This window comes from Bison bison, unplaced genomic scaffold, assembly GCF_000754665.1.
Source record: "Bison bison bison isolate TAMUID 2011002044 unplaced genomic scaffold, Bison_UMD1.0 scf7180017864453, whole genome shotgun sequence".
In the NCBI taxonomy this organism is placed as follows: domain Eukaryota; kingdom Metazoa; phylum Chordata; class Mammalia; order Artiodactyla; family Bovidae; genus Bison; species Bison bison.
In genome coordinates, this window is record NW_011495015.1 from 4,080,359 (window position 1) to 4,093,563 (window position 13,205).

The following is a 13,205-nucleotide window of genomic DNA, read 5'->3' on the forward strand; positions in this document are numbered from 1 at the left end:
TGGCAACCCACTCCAGTGTTCTTGCCTGGAGAATCCCAGGGAAGGGGAGCCTGGTGGGCTGCCGTCTATGGGGTCTCACAGAGTCAGACACGACTAAAGCGACTTAGCAGCAGCAAAATCACTGCAGATGGTGACTGCAACCATGAAATTAAAAAAACGCTTGCTCCTTGAAAGAAAAGCTATGACCAACATAGACAGAATTTTAAAAAGCAGAGACATTACTTTGCCAACAAAGGTCTGTCTAGTCAAAGCTATGGTTTTTCCAGTGGTCATGTATGGACGTGAGAGTTGGACTATAAAGAAGGCTGAATGCTGAAGAATTGATGCTTTTGAACTGTGGTGTTGGAGAAGACTCTTGAGAGTCCCTTGGACTGCAAGGAGATCCAACCAGTCCATCCTAAAGGAAATCAGTCCTGAGTATTCATTGGAAGGACTGAAGCTGAAGCTCCAATACTTTGGCCACCTGATGTGAAGAACTGACTCATTGGAAAAGACCCTGATGCTAGGAAAGATTGAAGGTGGGAGGAGAAGGGGACAACAGAGGATGAGATGGTTGGATGGCATCACTAACTCGATGGACATGAGTTTAAGTAAACTCCGGGAGTTGATGATGGACAGGGAAGCCTGGCGTGCTGCGGTCCATGGGGTCACAAAGAGTCGGACACGACTGAGTGACTGAACTGAACTGATTGATCATGTAAAGCGAGTGGGGCTGTTCCTCTGGCCTCAGCTGCTGGGTCTGTCTTCGGGGCCAGAGCAGCACTGGATGCCTGCTCAGCAAGCGTTCCTCACCCCACCACTTGCAGGTCTCATTTGTTGCCATTACCCTCCCTGAATGCGCTGGTCAGGTCCCCTGGGGGTCCTCCCAGGTGGGGAACCTGGAGCTGGCTGAGGAGCCTCAGTGCTCAAGGGGCAGATTCAGATCTTGTGCAGAAATGTGGAGGCCCAAGTAGCAAGGAATGAGTTTGGACAGTTTTTTAAAATACGAGCTATAAAGGTAAATGCAGCTGCAGAAATGTTAAACCAATGTATATTTTAAAATTATAATGAGAAATAGTAAACTTTGGAAATTGTAATTCCAAACCTTTAGTTATGAGAATAAAACCCTAATCGATGCAGAATAATTGGAAGAATTGGAAAAATCAATTCACAGTTTGAGGTCAGACAGTGACTGTGAGTCTTTTCAAACTTCTGAGGAGCCTCCTGGAGTGAGCTGGCCGGGCCACTTACTCACACCACATATGCACCCTGGTCCACCTGCTTGACCTTGTGGAATCAACGCGTGGACCAGTGAATGACTGCTCGTGAGCATGAAGGCAAGCAAAACAGCCTACTCAGAGGTTATCATAGACTTCCATTCTTGCTGCTGCTGCTGCTGAGTCGCTTCAGTCGTGTCCGACTCTGTGTGACCCCATAGACGGCAGCCCACCAGGCTCCCCCATCCCTGGGATTCTCCAGGCAAGAACACTGGAGTGGGTTGCCATTTCCTTCTCCAATGCAGGAAAGTGAAAAGTGAAAGTGAAGTCGCTCAGTCGTGTCTGACTCTTCTCGACCTGCAGCCCACCAGGCTCCTCCGTCCATGGGATTTTCCAGGCAAGAGTACTAGAGTGGGGTGCCATCGCCTTCTCCGTCCATTCTTAATAGGGGCTATTAAATTGTTGTTGTTATTCAGTTGGTAAGTCCTGTCCAACTCTTTGTGACCCCATGGACTGCAGCATGCCACGCTTCCTTGTCCTTTACTATCTCCTGGAGTTTGCTCAAACTCATGTTCATTGAGTCAGTGATGCCATCCAACCATCTCATCCTCAGTCCCCTCCTTCTCCTCCTGCCCTCAGTGTTTCCCACCATCAGGGTCTTTTCCAATGAGCTGGCTCTTCACATCTGGTGGCCAAAGTACTGGAGCTTCAGCTTCAGCGTCAGTCTTTCCAATGAATATTCAGAGTCGAGTTCCTTTAGGACTGAATGGTTTGATCTTGCTGTCCAAGCGACTCTCAGGAGTCTCTCCAGTACCACAATTCAAAAGCATCAGTTCTGTGGCTCTCAGCCTTCTTTATGTTTTTTAACTCTTGCTTTTAGTTAAAAATACTAAAGTGGAGGTGACTTATTTACTATTGTTTCTGTACACAAATGTAGGTGACCACTTTCCTCCTCGAAGTGCTTTGAAAGCCCCATCAACCTCTGATGCTGAGCCCCTCATTTCTGGTCCTGTCTGTCCACTGAGTGGGAACTTTGACCTTTTCATCTCAGGGACTGCTGGACAGTCAGTGATGCCAGAATAATATAGGTGGATCATATGTAGTCCCTGTGTGTTAGCTGTTCACCCATTTTGAGGGAACACCTTTTCACACATTTTGATGGAATATTGCTTTTAGCAATTTGTTAGAATACCAACTTGTAAAGTTCAAATTTGTACTTATACATTTATTCCAGAATTAAACCAAGTATAAAGAAAGTGCACTGATAGCATAGTTAGGGATATTTATGTTCTAAACCAGTGGTTTTCAAGCTCTATTCCCTTTCAACTCTGTGTCCTCAGGGCTCCCTGGCTCATCTTTAATCAGAATTTTCTATAGTGAGCTTCTCCATATTATTATTATTTTTTTTTTTACTGGACGTCTTCTCAAGATCAAAAGGGATTTAAAACAAAATGCTATTTCGTTTTTTAAAAAGCAGTTGATTATAATAGGTCCAGTTAGGAGGAAGAGGGATACTCAAATTAAGAGGGCTGGAAGTTCTAGTGTGCTAGAAAGAGTTTTATGTACAGCAAAACATTCAGCAAGTAAAAGTAGCAGTTGCTTGTAGTCTCACATTCCTTCTTGCTTTATGTCAAAGCTTCATTTTATTTTTCCAAGAAGAAAATTACAAGAAAGTAAAATTACAAAAAGATCTGGTCAAAAGGGCAACCCCCAGGCTCTGTCACAGGGTTGTTACGGGTTCACCTTAAGCTGTATGTCTTTGGCATCTGAAACAATTATGTTTATTATCAGCACAGACCTCAGGGAGAAAAGAAAGATTTTCAAGGATCAGAGAGTAAACTGTAGTCAGTATCCTCCATTCAGTAGACATGATAATGGATCTTAGAGAGAAATATGTTTTTATAGAAGCTGTAGCGTAACAAACCAGGTATTGGAGAAATATTCAACTGTTTTGTAAGTCATGAATTATCAGAGGTTTTATTTTCCTGCTGCTATTTCTAAACTTGAGAAACCCAATACACTTTCATTTTCAAGCAAGTCAAAGAACACTTATAGCTTTCAGAGTGAACCTTTTTGCCACGTCTTAAACACTGGCCGAGTTGTCTTTTGACTGATTTTTGGTGAATTTTCTGTTTCCCTGATTTGGTAAGCTCCAGGGCATTTTCCCCCACTCCATTTTCTTTAATATTCCTTGAGTGACCATCTTTGTAGACTCCTGGTTCCCAGCATTTTAAGACTGGAGAGAAACTTTAAGTTAATACAGTCTAACATGGTTATATTAAAGATGAAATAAGAGAAACACAGGCTGTGGCTTTAAATTACATTGTGGTATGATTTTAAAACAGCTTAACTGTTATAATTATGGCAGCTTTTACCTGTTTTAAATTTAGATATAAAGGATCATATGTTTATCTTTTCTAATTTCTTAAGTTATAAGGTTAATTTTAGAAAAAAATGAAAGCATCTAAGCCAGTGGATAAATTATAATAAGATCCTTTTTTTGAACCCTGTGATTATTAATGAATTTATCATTTAATCTGTCTTTGTCTTTTAAATATCTTGAAAATAACCAAAACATTCTTTTAACTCTTACAGGCTTTTGTGAAACCTGGGTAAAATATTAATAATATGCATAAAATGTCTGTGTGTTCTTAGAACTACAGTTGTATTAAATATCTGATGCAAAAGTAGAACAGTCGTGTTTTAGAAAATGTTAGCAACACGTCTGAATTGTTGGATTTCTCATGACTTGTCCCTCTTGTAACATCACAGCGATGCACCATGGTTTTCTACTGAATGTGAAACCGGAAGATGTGGGTAAGCGAAACCCCAGGTGAATTTGCTTGCTGCAATTATGGATTTTGACGACCAAAGAAAAAAGGTACACGTTTACATTAGTGTGATATTATACTGGCGTTTTCCCTGTGTCTCCTGTGAGGCTGGCTTCAGAGGCTCTAAGTTCTTGTCTCAGAAGGAGGATTGAACTTGGTCTGAGTTCATTGCTGGTCTTGTGTCTCTGGTCTCGTGTCTCAGCTGACATGTGTGGAAGAGGATTCTACAGATTAGACACAACTGATTTTCTGAAGGCTCTCACACATCTTTGTTTGCACTTGCTGCTTAGATGTCATAAATTTTGTTCCTTTAAAAAAAAAGCTTCTTTTTGTTGGTATCATCAGAGTTTTCTTGGAACTGTTGTCATTAAGCAGCTTAAGAATGATTACCTCCTTGTTCTCTACTAGTCAAACAAAAAGTTTGATGTTGAAGTGAAAATCGATTCACAGATTTCTATACCATCCTTGTTGTGACATCTGTGTGTGTTTTTTTTAAATATACACATCTTCAAAATTAAATTATCCTTAAGTGAAAGCCTTTCATTTTTTTTATACAGACAGCTGAAAGCAACTGTGGAATTCAATAAATCTTCTACAGCATATGACAGTTCAAAATTCATTTTCCATACAAGCACAGTTTATTTTCATATTAATAAAAAATTGAAGTCAATGAATATTTATAGGCTTTATTAATAAAGATGTATTTAAGTTGGATATACAGTTGGATATAATTGAAAAGAAATCTTATTTGCTCTATGCCTAATTTGAAAATAACTTCTAATTCATCTCATAGAGAATAATCAGTATATATATATTTTAGTAAAATATAGAGGTGAGTATTTGGCTTGGCCATGGGTTATCAAGAGCAGATATTGGCAATGTCCTTTATTTTTCTGACAAGTGAAAACAATAACTGTGCTAAATGCTATTCAGGAATATGTTATAGATGTTCTATCCCACATACATTGTTATTAATGTTTACATTTCATTTTAAGCATATTAAGTTCTTATTTGTGGCTTTCTATTGTTTACTCTTATTATAGCGCTTACTGTAGAAATGATCTTTGGATCTCATAATTATAAATTCAGTAATGTTTCATTACTGAAAATGAGCATCAATTTTTTTCTTTATATTCTTACTTAACTTTCATTATAAAATCACTACATTTCTAGGAAAAGCTTAATCTTGATAGTACATCACATGTTATTTAGAATTTTAATTGACAGATTATTTTCTTGTGATTCCTAAGATACATAATACAATAGTATCCAATTGAGCATATTTACAAGCTTATTGTGTGATCACATTGGATTAGTATTACCTTTTGAAATATCATTTGAAAATACCATATGAAAACCTTTAGCTCCTAAAGTAAATTTAGTATACTTCTTTATTTACTAACTTTTAAAATCTCTTATGATTTCGCTGATCCTTCCAAAGAAATATTTCATATGTCTTCTTTCTCTTTCATGGAAGTTCCTTTGTCCTTTATTAGTGGAAAAAAAGTTGAAAAGTATCTGGTACTTCTGACGAGATTAGAACCCTAATGTTACCTCCATGGCTGTGGGCAGAATGGAAATCCCTTTAGGATTTTAGGGCTAAATTAAGATGTGACATGGGGCTTTAGAAAATCTGCGGTGAATTGCTTCCACACACCCTTAGGTCTGCCAGAATATATCCATCTTGAAATGACATACACGTCTTGGGGCTTGTGGAGAATTTGAGGTCCCCCAAGGAGCCTCTGACCTCCTGCAGCACGCGCTGTCACGGCCCGTGCCTTGTCTCCTCCCCAGGCAGGCCCGCAGTTGGGTACATGCTCCTCCTGCCCCCGGAGGTGGAGGGGAGGACATGGCCTGGGGGCTGGCCCAGTTGTCTGAATAGAAGCAGATTACAGAGAAGACTCAGAAGCATGGCTTCAGATCCTATTCAGCAGTGTTCCCAAAGATACAGGGCGTTGAAAATGAGCATCAGGTTTTTCCTCTGAATTCTTGTTCAAGGCGATTAAAGGTGGAGGGTGAGACTCTTTCCAAGTAGGGAAATTAGTTGCTTTCCCTATCTTCTCTTGGCCCGATGCATCCATCTGTGCCTTTATGAATGTGTTGATCCTATTGTTCCGTAATCTTCTCTTTTGAAGTCAATATCCTTAAGGACTGTCTTTGTCCCTCGCAGGATGGATGCTGAGTGTACGTGTGAATGAATGGGTGAGTGCAGGGGTGCTCAGTGGCATGGAGTGTACCCTAAAACCCTCCTATTTGAATGGGAGTCCAGTGTGTCAGTCACAGAGCACTCTCCCCTTGAGCCCAGCTGCCAGGAAATCTAAGGTGGCCTTCTGCACAGGAAAGCTCCCTAGGTCACCCTGGTGGGGTTTCTTTCCAGCTCTGACTCCTGTTTAACCAAGTTAGTAACTTCGTGGTTACCTGACCTATTTACATTTCCCCCCTCTGGAGAGCAGTGGCCCGTAGTGCCCCCCGGGAGGTTTGCTATAAGCATCGGGATAAGGAGCCTCGCTGTGCCCGGCTCTTTCTAGGGCCTCAGTGGCCACCACTGTGGTTACTGGTCAGTGCAGGTGCTCTGGGCCGCTCTCCCAGGAGCCCTGGGCCTCATGGAAGTAATCACCAGCTGTAGAGGGAGAGGAGATGAGCCCAGGCTCCCTGGGGAACAAAACAGCGAGTCTTCCCGGAATCCCTGGAGATGCTAGCAGAGAACGTGTGATGTACCGTGGGCCCAGTCTTAATACTGATGGTGATGATGATGCCAGACACTTTTCTCAGGGCTTTTTATGCACTAGTGTATCCTCACAGCAGCTGGAACGATGTAATATATGACCCTGTGTGTCTGGCCTCTTTCACTTGCTGTAACGTTTTGAAGGTTTCACCCAAGTTGTAGCATGAATCAGTGTTTTATCCTTTTTTGTTTCTGAACAGTATTCCCTTGTATGGATGTATCACGTTTTGTTCATTCATCACTGATAGACGTTTGGGTTGTTTCCCTTTTGGCTATTGTAATAATGCTGCTGTGAACATCTGGGTGTGTTTTTGTGTGCGTGCATGCTTTCACTTCACTCAGGTACACATCTAGGAGTGGAATTGCTGGATCTTATGGTATTTGGAGAAGGCAATGGCACCCCACTCCAGCACTCTTGCCTGGAAAATCCCATGGATGGAGGAGCCTGGTGGGCTGCCAGTCCATGGGGTCACACAGAGTCGGACATAACTGAAGCAACTTAGCAGCAGCAGCAGCATGGTATTTCTCTGTTTAAAATTGTTCTCCAAAGTGGCTGCACCATGTCACATTCTCATTGGAACCTCTCACAAAGGTCCAAGGAACCTCTCTACATCCTTGCCAACATTTGTTCCTATCTATTCTGTTTATTTTGTAATTATCCTATTGGGCCTTATGGTTTAGATCCCGAGAGTCTGGATTATGACCTGTGACCACTAGGTTGCATCTTGGCCGAGAGGGGTGGGCTGCAGCAGTGGTTGCTCTGTGGCTGTAGTAACGGTGGTCACAGTAGTGGATGTGATGCTGTTGGTCTCCAGTGTCAGAGACACAGTCCTAGTAGAGTAAGAAGACCCAGGTGCTGAATATGGGGTTTGTTCCAGGTACCTAGTTAGGTATGTCGTGTATCTCATCTTTATCTTCACAACAACTCTTGTTAATTTTTTTATTGAGATATAGTTGACGTGTAGCGTTGTATCAATATGAGTTTTAGGTGCACCATATGATTCAAGATTTGTTTATGTTCTGCAAGCATCACCACTGTAAGTCTAGTCACACAACAGCCCTTCTAGGTAGGTGTTATTTCTTCTTTATAGTCGGCATGGAGAACTGAAGTCGACCAGAGTGTCTTAGACAGTCTGCTTAGACTGTGTGCTTAGACAGTCAGTCGTGTCCGACTCTTTGCGACCCCATGGACTGTAGTCCATCAGGCTCCTCTGTCCATGGGGATTCTCCAGGCAAGAATACTAGAGTGGTTGCCATGCCCTTCTCCAAGGGATCTTCCTGATCCAGGGATAGAACCCAGGTCTGCTGCACTGCAGGCAGATTCTTTACACTTAGGTAATTAGACAGCTAGTGTACACTTAGATGTTTTGCTCTCATTTTAGCTCTTACTTAAGAGCTATGATGAGCCATTGAAATTAAGGAGCATCATTGTCAGTGTTGGAGAGTAGGACCATGGCAGTCTGTGTCAAGATATTCTACACTCTGCCAGGACTAGTCAGGCCAGGTATTCTGATTTTCATACTGAAAATTTCAGTTGTGTGTGGTTCATTGGTAGGTGAGCTGTGAAGTTTTTCTTACAATGGTAAGACTTTAAGATACTACTTCTTGATTATATGTGTGCTGAGCGCTAAGTCGCTTCAGCTGTGTCTGACTCTTTGCAACCCCATGGACTATAGCATGCCAGGCTCCTCTGTCCATGGGAATCTCCAGACAAGAATACTGGAGTGGGTTGCTGTGGATTACGGTGTATATTAATTACCATGGTTACTCTCTAATAAATATTTATGATGTACTCAGTGTGTGTCGCGTTCAGTTTACAGCCATCTATTATGGTTAATAACTGTTCTTTTGTTTGGTTGCACACTGTACTCTGTTATATCTGAAAACCCATTACTGTCCCCTTATCAGGAATTGTACATTAAATTACAATAGACGGATGGATGCTTTTAGGAAGTTTAGCCTTAATTTGGGGGGAAAAAATGTATTCTACAAATAAACTTAAAACAGAGAATTTAAAAAAGAGTAATATTTGATAAATATTTGCCCCGTGGGAAGCGCTGCTAAGCTGTGAAATGAATTATAGATGAATTCCAAATAGATGTTTTAGGAACTTCTACTGAATCATTAATAAATTGAGTCTCTTCAGCAAGTCTTTTCATATTTAATGCATTAACTGGATTATGTATTTGTGGCATTTCTAAATGAAACAAGAGCATCATAGCCAAGAGGAATTGTCGGGGTAAGTGGTTTATGTGTAGGACTCGAAGCTGGTTTGAATTTTAGGTCAGACCAATAAGTTTAAAGCTTTTTGTTTGAAAACACCTGCGGGTGGACTCCTGCAAAGCGAAAGTCCAAGTACAAGCCTGTGAGTGCTCGCTGTAATTAAGGCTTGCCAGCGCTCGAGGAAGTCGCCTGACCCCCACGGGTCCTGGTGTAATTATCTGTCAGAGAGGGAGCAGAGTCTGGAGTTCGTCCTGTCACTTGGCAGTGTCTCCAACAAGGATGCATTTTTGAAAATGGTTTTGAAATACGAGGCTAAAACAAGATACCCCGTTTAAAATGACAGTCCTTTGAGCTAAACTTCTAATTAATGGCCATTATGGTACCGCGGTGATTGATCACCATCTTCATTTGGGAAGGAGACTGGGACAACTTTCAAAAATATTATGACCCGTTAATGAAAAGATAATTTTCCGAGTAGGTGACAATATTAATTAGTGTCAGCCGTGATTTCCGGAAGAGTTGAAGCGGGTACATCCGTGCGACCACAGTCACAACAAACAGCGATCGAGGGTAACTGCTCTGCTGCTCCCTCGGGTGTGGTGTCCCATGCGGGCTCTTCCTCTCCCCGTCCATGCAGCAACCCCACAAGGGAGCCTCGGGGAGGAACCAGCGCAGGTGGCTTGGGCGACTCACCCGAGGCTACAGGGTCTCTATGTGGTAGAGCAGATGGGGACCAGGTAGCCCAGATCTACAACCCGAGCTCTTCCTCTGTAGCGCGGCATCTCCACCTGTGCAGGGCAGTGACTCAGCCCTGGGGGCCGTGTAGCTCTGGCGCAGCCGCTGGCTCTGTGGTTTAGCACAAAAGCAGCCATGAACTACCTGGAAGCTGTGAGTGTGGCTGGGTCCCTAAAAAACTTTATTTGTGGACAATTCCAATTCTTATACGTGTCATCAAATAGTCTTCTTCTTTTTTTTTTAGCAGTTTAAAAATGTGAAAACCATTTTTAGCCACTGGCATGCACAGAACGGGTGCCAACCCTGTTTAGCCTGGCAACTGTATTTGCCAGGTCCTGTCTCAATAGATCCGCCGTGCTGATTGGACGGTGAGATGAACTCACTGAGTTGTTACCTTTAGTATAATCTGTTTTAGACCCCCACCTTATTTTTTCAGATATTTGATCTGTAAAGAAAACCAAATCGGTATTTAATTTTCAATCTAGTTTTAGGTAAGTTTTATACAGTCAGTCAAGGAGGTAGAAGAGATGGTGCCATGGATCAACACTTTCTAGACTTAAATGCATGTTTCTTGATAGCAATGGATTGTTGTTGTTTAGTTGCTAAGTCATGTCCGATTCTTTGTGACCCCTTGGACTGTAACCCACCAGGCTCCACTGTCCATGGGATTTCCCAGGCAAGAATACTGGAGTGGGTTACTATTTCCTTCTCCAGGGGATCTTCCCAACCCAGGAATTGAAACTTGCATCTCCTGCACTGGCAGGTGGATTCTTTACCACTGAGCCATCAGGAAAACCCATCAGTGGATTATCAGTCATTCATTCAATTTTCAGAGTAAAGGTAGTCAGTCTGTCTGCCCCTGCCACCCCATGATGTATATTCTTTCCCAGAGTCAATGTCTCTGCCGCTGCTGGTGTATTTTCCAAGAACTGTGTGGAGACTTACCTTGCACATTTTTTATGGAAGTCAGTGTATCTAGCACAGAAACCTTCCTGGCAGCGTGAAGAACTGTGGTGGCAGGGAGCTGGCCCACTGGGCTGGAGCCACTGCCACGCTCCCGGGTACCCTCACCTGCTCATCCCCCAGCCTGACCTGCAGGATCTGCCAAGATCCTGCCATGTGACTGTTTGGCTGGAGGCGCCAGCTGAGTCACGAGCTCGGGAGAATAGAAATAGCACATTTCACAGCTTCTCCACAGAACACTGTCTGTGTGGAACCTCTTAAATAAAATATGACGATGAAGGAGCACTGGTTGTTCTGAACCCTTGTTTCAGGATCATGCATCTCTTTGAGTGTCTGCTGTAGACGATGAAGCTGCAGAGTACACGTGCCTGTATACACAGAGGCTGGATGCTGTTTGTGTTTCAAGGGTTAATGGACTTTTTTTAAACTTTTTATTTTGTATTAGGGTATAGCCAATTAACAATGTTGTGGTAATTTCAGGTGAACAGTGAAGGGACTCAGCCATACATATACATGTATCTATTCTTCCCCAAACCCCCCTCCCAAGCAGGCTGCCACATGACATTGAGCAGAGTTCCATGTGCTCCACAGTCCTTATTGGTTATCCGTTTTAAATATAGCAGCGTGTACATGCCCATCCCAAACTCCCTAACTATCCCTTCCCCCTGGCAACCATAAGTTCATTCTCTAAGTCTCTGAGTCTCTTTCTGTGTTGTATATAAGTTTATTTGTATCATTTCTTTTTAGATTCCACAGGTAAGGGATGCCCTATGATATTTCTCCTTCTCTGTCTGACTTATTTCACTCAGTGTGACAGTCTCTAGGTCCATCCATGTTGCTGCAAATGGTACTATTTCATTCTTTTTAATGGCTATCATTCCATTGTATATTCGTACCACATCTTTATCCATCCCTCTGTCGATGGACATTTAGGTTGCTTCTATGGCTTGGCTCTTGTGAGCAGTGCTTCAGTGAACCCTGGGGAGCATGTATGCTTTCAGATCATGCTTTTTGTGTTTTTTTTTTTCAAGAGTTAATGGACTTTTGACTAAGTTAGTGGAAGGCCCTCCATTCCCTATACTCTATCACCTCATTCAAAGCTTTGCATTTACTCAGAAATTGTGAGGCTGCTTGCCTGCTGTGATAGTGAAGACTCATTCCCCAGGCTTCGTCGGATGGTGCTGTCTAGACTCACTGCCTTCGGAGCAAACCAGAGAGTCTGTGGCTGCATCTTAGCTTCGAAGGAGACGCGGTGTCTGCTGTTGCTCTGAACAGAAGTGTGCCTTTTCTGACCAGCTGCCACGCTGACATCCCAAATGCCCTCGCTAATACTGACACTTGGCTAATTATGCTGAGCGTTGTCTCTTTCTCTCACATCCTGCTTTACTCTATTTTTACCCCTGGAAGAATATCTCTCAAAAATAAAGAACTAAATGAAGACACCCCAGAATAAACTGATTAGGCAGGGTGGCGAATACAGCTCCCACCTTGTTGCAGAATCTGTGTCATTCCTTGTGATACAAGAAAGGGCGATAGACTCGGGGAAAGGGAGATCTTCTCCAAGCAGGGCGTGGGTGGAGTCTCACTCGGGTTAATTTATTTCCAGATGAAGTTGTGTTATCTTTCCATTGCTGCTGTAACAAATTACTGCAAACTCAGTGGCTTAAAGTGACACAAACTGGCACATTATATTTTCCTGTGTTGCTGGGCTAGAGCGGAGGTTTCAGCAAGGCCATCTCCCTTCAGGGAGCTCTGAGAAGTCCAGTTCCCAGTCTTTGTCAGTTTCTATTCCTTGGCTCTTGGTGCTTTTCTTCGCCTTTAAAGTCAGCAGGCAGGACAAATAGAGTAGCATCGAAACATGTATATCACCATATGCAAAATTAGATAGCTAGTGGGAATTTGCTGTATGATGCAGGGAACTCAAACCTGGTACCCTGTGATGACCTAGAGGGATAGGATGGTTTGGGATGTGAGAGGGAGGCTCAAGAGGGAGGGAACATATGTATGTCATGTCGTGTATAGTTGCTCAGTCATGTCCAACTCTTTGTGACCTCATGGACTGTAGCCCTCCAGGCTTCTCTGTCCATGGGATTCTCCAAGCAAGAATACTGGAGTGGGTTGCCATTCCCTTCTCCAGGGGATCTTTCTGACCCAAGGATTAACCCTGCATCTCCTGCATTGCAGGCAGATTCTTTACCATTTGAGCCACTAGGGAAGCTCAGAGGTATGTATACATATGGCTGATTCATGTGGATGTGTGGCAGAAACTAATGCAATATTGTAAAGCAATTATCCTCCAATTAAAAATAAATAAATACAAATTAAAATTCTATTGTTGATAACTCTATCCTATTTCTATGCAAAAATGAATATATATTGTAGTTTTCATTGTGAAATCTGTTTAAATATAAAGCTTCTAAATATTAAACAGTATAAAGTCAGCAGGTATCACCTCCATCCCTCCCTCTGACATTTCTGCCTGGGACGTCTGATTATCATGGGCCCACAGAATAACCCAGGATAGGACGATCT